Consider the following 12,470-nt stretch of genomic DNA (forward strand, 5'->3'; position numbering starts at 1 on the left):
TGTTGGTTCTTATGTTCTTTTGTGGACAATGCCTCTTTGGTTACAGAGCTACTTATTTATAGCTTGCATGGAAGAAAGTGATCATAGAATTCTAGGAGTAATTACAAAGACAAAGGGGCACAAATAAAGTGAGTGACCACTAAAAGCATAAATAGATATTCAGCCACAGAGGCTGACAATATTTTAGTCTTCCCCTTATTCAAAATCAATATGTGCAGATCAAAGATGACTGAATCTAAAATGCAGCTCAAAGGATTCGTGGATGACAATAATATGGAGCATTTTCACCATGGGTTCCTGGTTTAGACTGTTCAATTGTGCTAACCAGTAGAAGAACTGAGTTGGTTTTTGATCCGTTTTCTAGCAAAGAGCAATTAATTTCCAATAGATATATTTGGCATCTTTCACTAGCAATTCTTCCCTTCGGAGTGGAACCAGTGTGGTGTTTTATACATCTCGTTTTGTAAGTTGATCATTTGATTTTGCACATTATTTGTTCGTTGCTGTTTTTCACTCTTGTAGTATCACATAGAATTGACTGAATAAAGGAAAACCCAGTGTACAGAAGCATTATTACAAGGAAGAAATGCAAGAAAAGGCCCCAAAACTACCGTCATTCAAAATCCAAATGGTAAAATTTAGGATTGTGATCATATCTCTTTCATGCTGGATATATATTCTATTCTATTCTATTCTATTCTATTCTATTCTATTCTATTCTATTCTATTCTATTCTATTCTATTCCATTCCATTCCTATTCTCTATTCCATTCCATTCCATTCCATTCCATTCCATTCCATTCCATTCCATTCCATTCCATTCCATTCTATTCTATTCTATTCTATTCTATTCTATTCTATTCTATTCTATTCTATTCTATTCTATTCTATTCTATTCTATTCTAACCAAGTCATACAATATTACTGCTGATAAGGCCTGCTGCAAAAGATCCATCCTGATCTACTCATGGTCATGTTCACCTTTCCAGTAAACTTTTCTTCTCCACTTTACATCCAAGATTGGATTTTCAACAGTGGGATTCATCCAAGTTGCAACCTTTTGAAATAATAAACTCTTTTATGTTATTTCAGCTGAATCTCTATGGACACGAGAAGGGACTATCCATTGTTCCCTTATGAAATGCAAACAATGCAGAATTCTGGATTTGCAACATGTTTCCTGAAGCTGGGACATGTTATCAGAAAGTCTACTGCTTGATGGACTGCATGTGATAGTCTTTGGCAAGCCCAACACAAATCTATTATCAGAGATAATAATGAATAACTACAGAGGTCAGAATGCTTGTTGGGTAAAAAGTGAGCTCTGGGAAGTGTCCCCTTGTTGATTCTGTTTGCCTGACGTTCTATGGCAAAATGGAACCAGAATTAACGTTAAGAAGGACCACCAAGAAGAAGGCATCGGTCAAACCTGTTGTCATGAAGACTGGGTTGGGCTTGAAGGAGATTTTATATTGCCCATAGAAAGAAAGGGAACAGATAATGCCTCTGAACTATTTTGAAACTGGATGAAAGGCTTGATCAAATAAAGGGGACAACTGTGAAATAAGCAATTAGTGAAGAAAACATCAGGGCACAACTGAAAGAAGAGCTCTTCTAAAAAAAAAATAAATGAATGAACGCATACGACAAGTGTTTAAGGAACAAAAGTATTACTCCGGGAGAATATAATAGTTTGAAGGCATTTATATTAGGTAGTATAGGATGAACAGAAGAATCCTATTTACATCTGACTAATAAGAAGCAGCTTGGTAGGAATGTCGCCCTGCTAAAAATAGCTTGATAGAGGTGCTGCTGTCAAGATATTACACCAATTTGCTATGACTGGGGAAATACTTGGAAGAGGGATGGATTCTGAGCAATCCGGAGGCAAAGATAGTTCCAGCTCGAATAAAGCTGGGCAATTGCCTCCTGTGAAGCAGTGACTGCTCAGCTGTGATACAGAAACTGTCAAGTGACCTTGGTGCACCTTCCACTTGCCTCTAGGACAGGGATGAAAATAGAAAGGATTGAGGTGCCAAGGATGTTTTGGAGGCTTTCATTACCTACGGAGGGACAAATTTTGGATTGTTTAATACGGTTTTTATTGGCCTTCTCAATCTATCACACTATCTATCAAGAAAAAGAAAAGGGAGGGAGAAGGAGAAGAAGAAAGGGAGAAGGGGGAAGGGGGAAGTGAGAAGGAGAAGAAAAGGGTAGAGGAGGAGGAGGAGGAGGAGGAGGAGGAGGAGGAAGCAACCAACCCTGGAAAAGAATTTCAAGGCCAGTTGGACATGGAGCTGGAAAACAGCAGTAGCAATAGCACTTAGACTTATAGACATCTTCACAGTGCTTTACAGCCCTCTCTAAGTGGTTTACAGAGTCAGCATATTGACCCCAACAATTTAGGTCAGAGGTAGGCAACCTTGGCTCTTTTATGACTCGTGGACTTCAACTCCCAGAATTCCTGAGCCATCCAGGCTGAGGGGAAAGGGAGAGTTTCCAAGCTGAGCCATGCCGGCTCAGGAATTCTGGGAGTTGAAGTCCGCAAGTCATGAAGGGGCCATATTTCCCTCATGCTGGCTCAGGAATTCTGGGAGTTGAAGTCCATGAGTCATAAAAGAGCTAAGGTTGCCTACCTCTGATCTAGGTTCTCATTTTACTGACCTCGGAAAGATGGAAGGCTGAGTCAACCTTGAAAATCAAGCTTCTGGCAGTTGACAAAATTAGCCTGCATTCTAACCACTGCACCACTACGGTTCTTTTTACTATGTCTGCTAGAACATCATTAGTAGTTGTGGCTTCATTTTTGTACAGAAAACAAATTAATCTGACGAGTCAAAAGAGCTCCTGAATGACATCTACCATCTATGGTTGGCTGCAGCAACATGGTTTTCCACTTACCGGGACCCCTCCTTCTCTTACAATGGACCCTAGGACAGTTGGCATTAAGGTTCACCATCCCACCCAAAGTAGCTGGTACAATGGAAGGCCAGCTGATCATCAGGAACACTCATTTTGTTTCCTGTGTGAGCTGAAGCCGTATCTGGTCATGTCCCCAAACTGCAAGATGGCTCCTTTCTTCTTCTGAGGGGAGGACCAAAAAAATAAAAAAAATTCTGGAAAAAATCTCATTGAACAGAATTAGGGTGTAGCGGTTAAAGCAACCCTGTGCTTTTAGCAATTTGCCGATATGAAAGCTGCTAAAATGGATCAAATGAAATTATTTGTAAGACCAAATCCAAATGAAAGAGTAGTGCTCTTTGTAAATTTGTTCAGATGGCTGTATTTAGAAAGAAAAATGCAAGTTTTGTATTTTTCTTCTGTAAAAAGAATTGTTGAGACTTAAAATGTCTTTTTAGGTTGTATCCTAAAATCTTTAACTCACTTGTGCACAGAATGCACTTTGGCCAATATATTTATCTATCTCAATTTCTTTCTCACTGCATTGTTTTCGCTCAAGCTGCCTTATATATTTTCAGTCTATGAGGATTCCACACAGTGTGGAAGTTATGTTTTCTCACGGATTGGTTTTATAATTATTACTGGTGGAAATGGTGTGGAAGCTGGGCTACCTCTTTGCAGCACTTCTTTCTATTTAGCAGCAAGAAAGGAATTTGTAGAAATATTTGGCATCTCCTTCCCACAAAAGTGTTCTTTCACTATATACTTTACAATGAACCTGAACTAGAATGTGATGGTAACAGTTGTCATGCTGTTTGATCACACTACAAACACAAATGATAAAGTGTACCTTGCTTTCAAAGAGCCAATGTGCCATGCCATCCCCCCCCCATGAGGAACTCAACAGGTACCTTTCTAATGCTCAGGCCTAAGAACCATTTATAATAATAGTAGTAAAGTTGGAAGGGACCTTGGAGGTCATCTAGTCCAATCCCCTGCTCAGGCAGGAAACCCTACACCATTTCGGACAAATGGCTGTCCAGTCTCTTCTTAAAAACTTCCAGTGTTGGAGCATTTACTGCTTCTGGAGGCAGGCTGTTCCACTGATTAATTGTTCTCACTGTCAGGAAGTTTCTCCTTAGTTCTAGGTTGCTTCTCTCCTTGATTAGTTTCCATCCGTTGCTTCTTGTCCTGCCTTCAGGCGCCTTGGAGAATAGCTTGACTCCCTCTTCTTTGGGGCAGCCCCTGAGATATTGGAACACTGCTATCATGTCCCCCCTCGTCCTTCTCTTCATTAAACAAGACATACCCAATTCCAGCAGCCTTTCCTTATATGCTTTGGCCTCCAGTCCCCTGATCATCTTTGTTGCTCTTCTCTGTACTCTTTCTAGAGTCTCAGCATCTTTTTTACATCGTGGTGACCAAAACTGGATGCAGTATTCCAAGTGTGGCCTTACCAAGGCATTTGTTTATATTACTTCTATTTTAGTTGTGTAGCTTCAATTGGTTGGTCCCCAGACCATTCTGTATCCAGGCAAATGTCAAATACTTGTACAGTCTCTCCTGATTCAAGTGAAAAGGAGAAAGTGTCTTGGAGAATGAAATGTAAATAAATGTTACCATACCGCAAAAAAAAAAAAAAGAGTAGTACTCATCACACTAAAACATGGTGAGCGCTGTTACCAAATTTTCTTAGCCTTAGCGTTAGATTTCTTAGGAACCTTCCCTTAGGCAGAAAAGGGCCTCTATATAATCTGAAAGAATTAACACTGGATGGAAAGAGCCCTCACAACGTAAGAAACATTTGTATTTGTTTTTTCCAGATCAGATTAGATGAAACATTTGCCTGTATGCTTCGTAATCTAAATTAGGAAAGAGTTAATATAGCAGCTGAGATAGTATCGGTGCTGTTGCAGACCGATAAGAATTCCCCCGGTGTGTGCAGGCAACTGGAGCCATGAACAACAGTGAGGAGAAGTGATACAATTATCACAATATTAAATTTATCCCTCTATTTCATGGGTGCCAAAATCCTCTTTTGCAAGCCTAGGAAAAGAAAAGAATTCTGAAGTCCATAAAAGTAATCAACCATGGGTGCCTTGAAATGAAAAATGAAAGCTGAATCACCAACTCAATCACATTTTTAAGACTATTTTTGTCCCTCCTTTATTATTTTTATAAATAACTCAAGGCAGTGTACATACTTCATACTCCTTCCTCCTCCTCTTTCCTCTCAACAACAACTCTGTGAGGTAGGTTGGGGGGAAGAGTGACTGGCCCAAACTCACCCAGCCAGCTTTCATGTCTAAGGTGGAACTAGAACTCAAGGTCTCCTGGTGATTGGCCCAAAGTTACTCAGCTGATTTGCATGCTTAAGGAGGAGTTGTTGTTAGTTGCGAAGTCATGTCTGACCCATCGCGACCCCATGGACAACGTTCCTCCAGGCCTTCCTGTCTTCTACCATCTTCTGGAATCCATTTAAGCTCACGCCTCCTGCTTCAGTGACTCCATCCAGCCACCTCATTCTCTGTCGTCCCCTTCTTCTATTGCCCTCCATCTTTCCCAGCATTAGGCCCTTCTCCAGTGAGTCCTTCCTTCTCATTAGGTGGCCAAAGCACTTGAGTTTCAACTTCAGGATCTGGACTTCTAAAGAGCAGTCAGGGTTGATTCCTCTAGGACTGACCGGTTTGATCGCCTTGCAGTCCAGGGGACTTGCAGGAGTCTGTCTGTCTGTCTGTCTGTCTGTCTGCCTGCCTGCCTGCCTGTCTGTCTGTCTGCCTGTTTCTCCATCTTTATCCAGATATCATCTACATATCTATCTTCTGTCTGTCTGTCTGCCTGCCTGCCTGCCTACCTGTCTGTCTGTCTGCCTGTTTCTCCATCTTTATCTATCTATCTATCTATCTATCTATCTATCTATCTATCTATCTATCTCCGTCCGTCCGACTGTCTGTCTGTCTGTTTCTCCATCTTTATGTAGGTATCATCTATCTATCTATCTATCTATCTATCTATCTATCTATCTATCTATCTATCTATCTATCTCCGTCCGTCTGACTGTCTGTCTGTCTGTCTGTTTCTCCATCTTTATGTAGGTATCATCTATCTATCTATCTATCTATCTATCTATCTATCTATCTATCTATCTATCTATCTATCTATCTCCGTCCGTCCGACTGTCTGTCTGTCTGTTTCTCCATCTTTATGTAGGTATCATCTATCTATCTATCTATCTATCTATCTATCTATCTATCTATCTATCTATCTATCTATCTATCTATCTATCTCTGTCCGTCCATCCGTCCGTCCGACTGTCTGACTGCTTGTTTCCCCATCTTTATGTAGGTATTATCTATCTATCTATCTATCTATCTATCTATCTATCTATCTATCTATCTATCTATCTATCTATCATCTATCATCTAAACATTGTCAAGTTCAACCTCCTCTGCTGTGCTGAGGGCACACACTCTTTTAAAGCTTTCTCCTATCCTGATACCAACTTCAATCCTGCATGTGTGCTTTTGATTTTGAGATGATATATTTGGCTTCTGAACTTTGCAATCTTTCTTTGAAATGGGCTTCTGCAAAATAAATATGCTGTATCTTAAAAAGGCTTGCTCCCTGCTTTTAAAAAAAAGTATAATTACAGCCTTAGGCTAGCTAGACAGTCATTTGCCGTTCCTGACAAGGAGAGATGAGAAAAAGCAAGACAAATCAGTTAAAATTTCTCAGCAAAGTCTGCTAGACAGAGGACCCTGAAAATGATCTGTTGATCAGTTTTATTCTCTTAGCCAGAAAACTTGCCTGTGTGGTCAAAGCAGTTTGCAACCCACTGAGGAAGACAAGAGAATTGAAATTATATAGGGACACCTGCTTGAGCAGGGGGCTGGATGGGAAGACCTCCAAGATCCCTTTCAGCTCTCATTGAATTAGGATGAGAAGACAGGTCAGAGTCTATTGTTCCATGTGTCTGTCCTTAAAGGTCAACCTCCTTAACCATCCCTCTACCAGTCTTTTCCATGGCCATCCCTCATTGGTTAATGTTTAACATGTCAAAGGTGTGGGACGTCAGCCCCCCCTCCTGAGAAGGAAATATTAAAAAGGCAGAAAAATAAGTTTCCTCAAAGGATCTTAAAGAGGCAGAAAAGCATGCCCAGTTTTCTTTTTTTTTTTTTTTTTTTTTTTTTTTATTGAAATTTTTCAAAAGTTTTACAAATAAAAATCCACCCCCCCCTCCCCAACCACCCCACCCCCCCCCCGACTTCCCAGAACTGAATATAGGATTATTTAACAAATATTTTAAAAATAACATTTGCAATTTATAAAATAATTAATAATAATAATAAAAATCACAGTAATAATATATATAGAAATAATATACATAACATAAACTTTAAAATGAATAATATATACTAAAAAAGAAAAAAAATAAAAAATAAAAAGAGAAGAGAGAGAGAGAAAGAAGAAAGAAGAAAGTAGACGAAAAATAAAGCATATATATATATAAAAAAAAAAATATATGAATAATAATACATTAAAAATGTATATATATAAAAAAGAAAAAGAAGAAAGAAAGAAAGAAAAAACAATCATTACAAATTATAAAAAGGCTAAATAATATTTTTCCATATCCAAATTATGTTGTATAAAATTTATCCATTTTTCCCATACCGCAAAAAATTTTTCTTGAGATTGCTCCTTTAAGAAAGCCGAAATCTTTGCCATTTCTGCCAAATACGAAACTTTATGAAACCATTCTTGTAAAGTAGGCAAAGATTCCTTCTTCCAATATTGTCCTATTAACAACCTAGCGGCTGTAATCAAATTTAACATCAATATAACCTCCTTAGCATCACAGTCAATAACAATACCTAGTAAAAATAATTGCGGAGTAAATTTTACCCTCCTTTTAAAAATTCTTTGAATATTCCACCATATCTTAATCCAAAAAGCTTTTATATGCTTACACGTCCACCAAATATGGTAATAGGTAGCATCCAAATATCCACATCTCCAGCATTTCGGGCCCAGTTTTCTTAATAGACCCAAGTCTCTCTCCCCCAAGCAGAAACCAGCTCCGTAGAAATGCAGATGTGATAATCTTATCAGAAAGACAGGAATCAGGAAACTGGATTAGGAAGAAAGATCCCTAGAATCAACATACCAAAAATCTAAGAGTCATCACCACAGCCCCAGGGAAGCAGGATATGACCCTTGGGATATAATAGGATTAACCCACCACCATCAGAATACCAGAAAGGCACACTCAGACTCAGGTCAAAGTTCATGCCACAGGAACAACTCCAAACAAAAGGCTCAAGAAGGTATAAAAACCCACTCCCTACATGTGCCCACTCTCTCTTTTCTTCCAGAGCTATCTTCCTGTCTGGCTCTCCTCTTCAATAAACTGCAGCCTTCTTTCTAAAGCAGTCGCCATGTTGTTTATTCCCGGCTTGGACTGAACCATGAGGAAGACTTTTCCTTCAACAAAGGAAACTCAGAAGACTTTTTTTATTGACTATTTTCATTATCCTTCTAATCCAAGCTACACAATGTGTCTTTATTTCACAACAAGGCTCCTGCTTCTCAGACACTCCAGCTAACATCTAGACTGCAGCATTTCACACATAAAAAGAGGCTTCCCAAGACGGAAGACCTTCCGTGTAAAAACAAAGGAAACAATAAATATATAAACTTTTGCCCAGAGAGTACCAGAAGGTCATGGAGAAAAGCAGGTCAAAATTCTATAGCTGCATTTTGGATATAGAAGGAAGTTTTCTGGAGGAAGATCTCCCTCCCCCACCCGACCTTCCCTGGGGTCTGCAGAGGAATAGGTAAGAAAACCAGACAAGTGCCAGACAGAGGGAATAGCTTGAAGATTGCAATAAAAGGAACAATCTCCGTTTCTTCAGAAGTAACATGAGCACTTAAAAAGAACTCACTCATTCCATGGAAACCACAATTCCCCCTTCTTTCAGGAACAATTGATGAACTGGGATTCAGAGAACATGTACAGCAAGTGCTCTAAAGCCACACTCTCCCAGAACCTCAGCCTGATCTAATAAGGGCTATTTATTTATTTATTTATTAAAAAATTTATATGCCGCCCAATCCCTAGGGACTCAGGGCGGTGTACAAAATTAAAACAATAAATATAACAATAAAAATGAGTGCATTCATACAGCATGTCCCAATCGTATCCCGCCCCCCCGGGGACATCAACCCCAGGCCTGCCAGAACAGGAGAGTTTTAATGGCTTTCTTGAAGGCTGGCAAGGTGGGAGTAGTTCGAATCTCGGGGGGAAGTTGATTCCACCACGTCGGAGCCATCACAGAAAAGGCCCTTCCCTGAGGGCCCGCCAGTTGACATTGTGTGGCCAATGGGACCTGAAGGAGGCCCAATCTGTGGGACCTCACCGGTCTCTGGGAACTATGCGGCAGTATGTGGTCCTGTAAGTAACCTGGTCCTATGCCATGAAGGGCTTTAAAGGTGATAACCAACAACTTGAATTGCGTCCGGAGACCCACAGGAAGCCAGTGCAGCTCGTGGAGGATAGGTGACACGTGGGTGTACCTTGGTGCACCCACAATCGCTCTCGCGGCTGCATTCTGAACCAACTGCAGCCTCCGAACGCTCTTCAAGGGTAGCCCCATGTAGAGCGCATTACAGTAATCCAGTCTTGAGGTGACAAGGGCATGAATAACCGTGAGTAGAGCCTCCCGGTCCAAATAAGGCCGCAACTGGTGCACCAGGCGAACCTGGGCAAAGGTCCCCCTGGCCACAGCCAATAGATGTTGTTCCAAATTTAGCTGTGAGTCAAGGAGGACACCCAAGTTGCGTGCCTGCACTGAGGGAGGTAAATTGAATGTTCTATGGATCATTGAATTTGAGAATATGGCTAACCCACCCCAATCAAAATGTCATGTGACCCAAGGCTAGCACGCTTACCAACAAACTAACAAAACCAACCAATCGTAAGAGGGCTTATAAACCTAAAAATTAAGCTATAATAATTAAAATAAGATTGCTACTGATGAGAATGACCAGATGAAAGAAAAGAGATTTCATTTGCTTGGTGAGTTCCAGCGGCCTTCGCTGGGAAGATGATGTTAACTTTCCTGGTTTTTAATATCCCCCGATAATCTTTCTACTGGACTCTGCTTTCTACCCTATATTTTCATTTGCCTCGTTTCCCCATAATTCTTCCTCCAACCTTCCTTTATTCTGATTGCTTTTCTGCAACTCTTCTTTGCTTTCCTCCCTTCTCCTGGGTATGGCCTCTTAGAAGCAAGCAACGGTGTAAGCCTTCAGTCTTAGGAAATAATCATTTTTTGCATATTAGCATATTTTGCCCAAAGCTAAAGATTCCTGTGATATGTTCCGAGGCTGAAAATTACATTTACACAATTCCATCTACATTCATTACCAAAAATATCTGGAGAGGAAGGAAGGAAGGAAGGAAGGAAGGAAGGAAGGAAGGAAGGAAGGAAGGAAGCAAGGGAGGGAGGAAGGGAGGGAGGGAGGGAGGAAGGAAGCAAGGAAGGAAGGAAGGAAGCAAGGAAGGAACGAAGGAAGCAAGGAAGGAAGGAAGGAAGGAAGGGAGGGAGGGATGAAGGAAGGAAGGAAGGAAGGAAGGGAGGAAGGAAGGGAGGAAGGAAGGAAGGAAGGAAGCGAGCAAGGAAGGAAGGAAGCAAGGAAGGAAGGAAGGGAGGGAGGAAGGAAGCAAGCAAGGAAGGAAGGGCGGAAGGAAGGAAGCAAGGAAGGAAGCAAGCAAGCAAGGAAGGAAGAAAGGAAGGAAGCAAGGAAGCAAGGAAGGAAGGAAGCAAGGAAGGAAGGAAGGAAGGAAGGGAGGGAGGGAGGGAGGGAGGGAGGAAGGAAGGAAGGGAGGGAGGAAGGAAGGAAGGAAGCAAGGAAGGAAGGGAGGGAGGAAGGAAGGAAACAAGAAAGCAAGGAAGGAAGGAAGGAAGGAAGGGAGGGAGGAAGGAAGGAAACAAGAAAGCAAGGAAGCAAGGAAGCAAGGAAGCAAGGAAGGAAGGAAGGAAGGAAGGAAGGAAGGAAGGAAGGAAGGAAGGAAGGAAGGAAGGGTTTACTCCAGTAGGGATTTATTTTTTCTTCTGTCACAAATGTCTGTACTTATATAGAAGAAAGAAAACAAGAGTTGGAAGAGACCTGAAAAAGAGTCCTAAAAAACCTCCTTGGTCCTATCCTTAATTTCTTTCTTGACCAACCCAATGCTATGCAGTGGCACCCAATGATGTTGCCTGCAGAACAAGGGCAGAGCTTACGACGAAATGTGGCAAGATGGAGCCATCCAGCCTGCCTTAGCAGCTCTTCTTCAAGTATTCCATTCCATTCCTACCCACCACAAGCTCTCTATTTTTTTTTTTTGCGCCCCAAGAAATCAGCCCTCCATATTCAGACCTCACCTGCCTGTCCAAGGTCCCCTCCTTGCTGTGCGTGGTTTAAAAAGGGTTTCCTCTCCCAAATTTTTGCAAGTGACGATGTTTTCCCCTCCAATGTTTTCCCCTCCGCCTCTGCAGCTCCTTCTCCTGGAGTGTGGACGTTGTCATTTTGCCAACATATGGCCTCTCCCTCAGAGGATAACTTTGCTCTTAACAAAGAGAATGGATGGCATAAACACTGCCTCCCAATCCCCTCTTTGTGCCCTGTTCTTCGGTGGCTGCTCTGATGCCAAGTCCTTGGCAAGGGGGCCAAAAGTTGGGGAAGGTTGCAATTCATTAGTGGCTCGTCTTGCAGCTACGATGCTTCTTTCATTATCATTTCATTTCATTATCAAGCTTAAAGGGCTTTTTGTTTGCTTTCTGGGCACGAGAACTCAGCAGATCGTGTGCCACTGCACACATTGAACCACAGAAATAGAATACATCACCATGATCTTTGCTAATGCTTTATGATTTTGGTAGCAGGCTGTCACTTCTATTGTTTTAACTGTATCTGTGTACATGTATGGTACTATAAGATGCTCAGAGCCAGTATTCAAGTGGAACAGGACAGAAGCCTGGTGAAACAAGCAACAAATCAATAAATAAACACCAGCTGAGCCAAATCAATTATTTCCCCAGTCTTTCCTGGCCAGTAGGGAACCACTCCGTGGGTCTGACCTACTTGCTTTATGCTGCAGCATCTACATTAACGTAGAAATCCAGTAGAACGCTCCAGAGAGGGATTACAAATATCATCATCCCCTTCCCGCCTAGCCAGTAGACATTTGGGATGTCTGATGGGGAGCCAAAGCAGCACCTGTGAGAACTGCAGTGGCAAAGACATCTGATTTGCCTCCCAATATATCAGGAACATCTAAGATGCGTTGAGGTCCTCCACAGAATCCTGGCTGTACATTTTCTATGGTCAGTGAGGCCAACTTTCTGTCAGCTCTTGAAAAGATTGAATTTGCACAGGTTAAGGCTGATTTGCAATGAGGGCTCAGTGAGTTACCCACCTGACCTACTTGGAGAAAAAGTACCTATCGGAATAAAAGAAAGGAATTAAGTTAAAGTTCTCCAGGAAGAAGGCTCCCAGGACAGCGCAGAAAGGCTGAAACAGCC

General features: G+C 41.5%; 1 protein-coding gene across 1 annotated transcript in view; it reads right to left on the bottom strand.

The window, feature by feature from the left end:
- The window catches only part of PHYHIPL (phytanoyl-CoA 2-hydroxylase interacting protein like), a 60,892-nt gene extending 49,413 nt beyond the window's left edge, over positions 1-11,479 (bottom strand). Inside the window, exon 1 of the mRNA XM_039366795.1 lies at positions 11,331-11,479. The gene's annotated coding sequence lies outside the window, so the exon portion shown is untranslated. The remainder of the gene's footprint in view (positions 1-11,330) is intronic.
- Positions 11,480-12,470: the final 991 nt, after the last annotated feature.

This window comes from Crotalus tigris, unplaced genomic scaffold, assembly GCF_016545835.1.
Source record: "Crotalus tigris isolate CLP2741 ecotype Arizona unplaced genomic scaffold, ASM1654583v1 scf7180000017598.18339901613:2243638, whole genome shotgun sequence".
Lineage (NCBI taxonomy): Eukaryota > Metazoa > Chordata > Lepidosauria > Squamata > Viperidae > Crotalus > Crotalus tigris.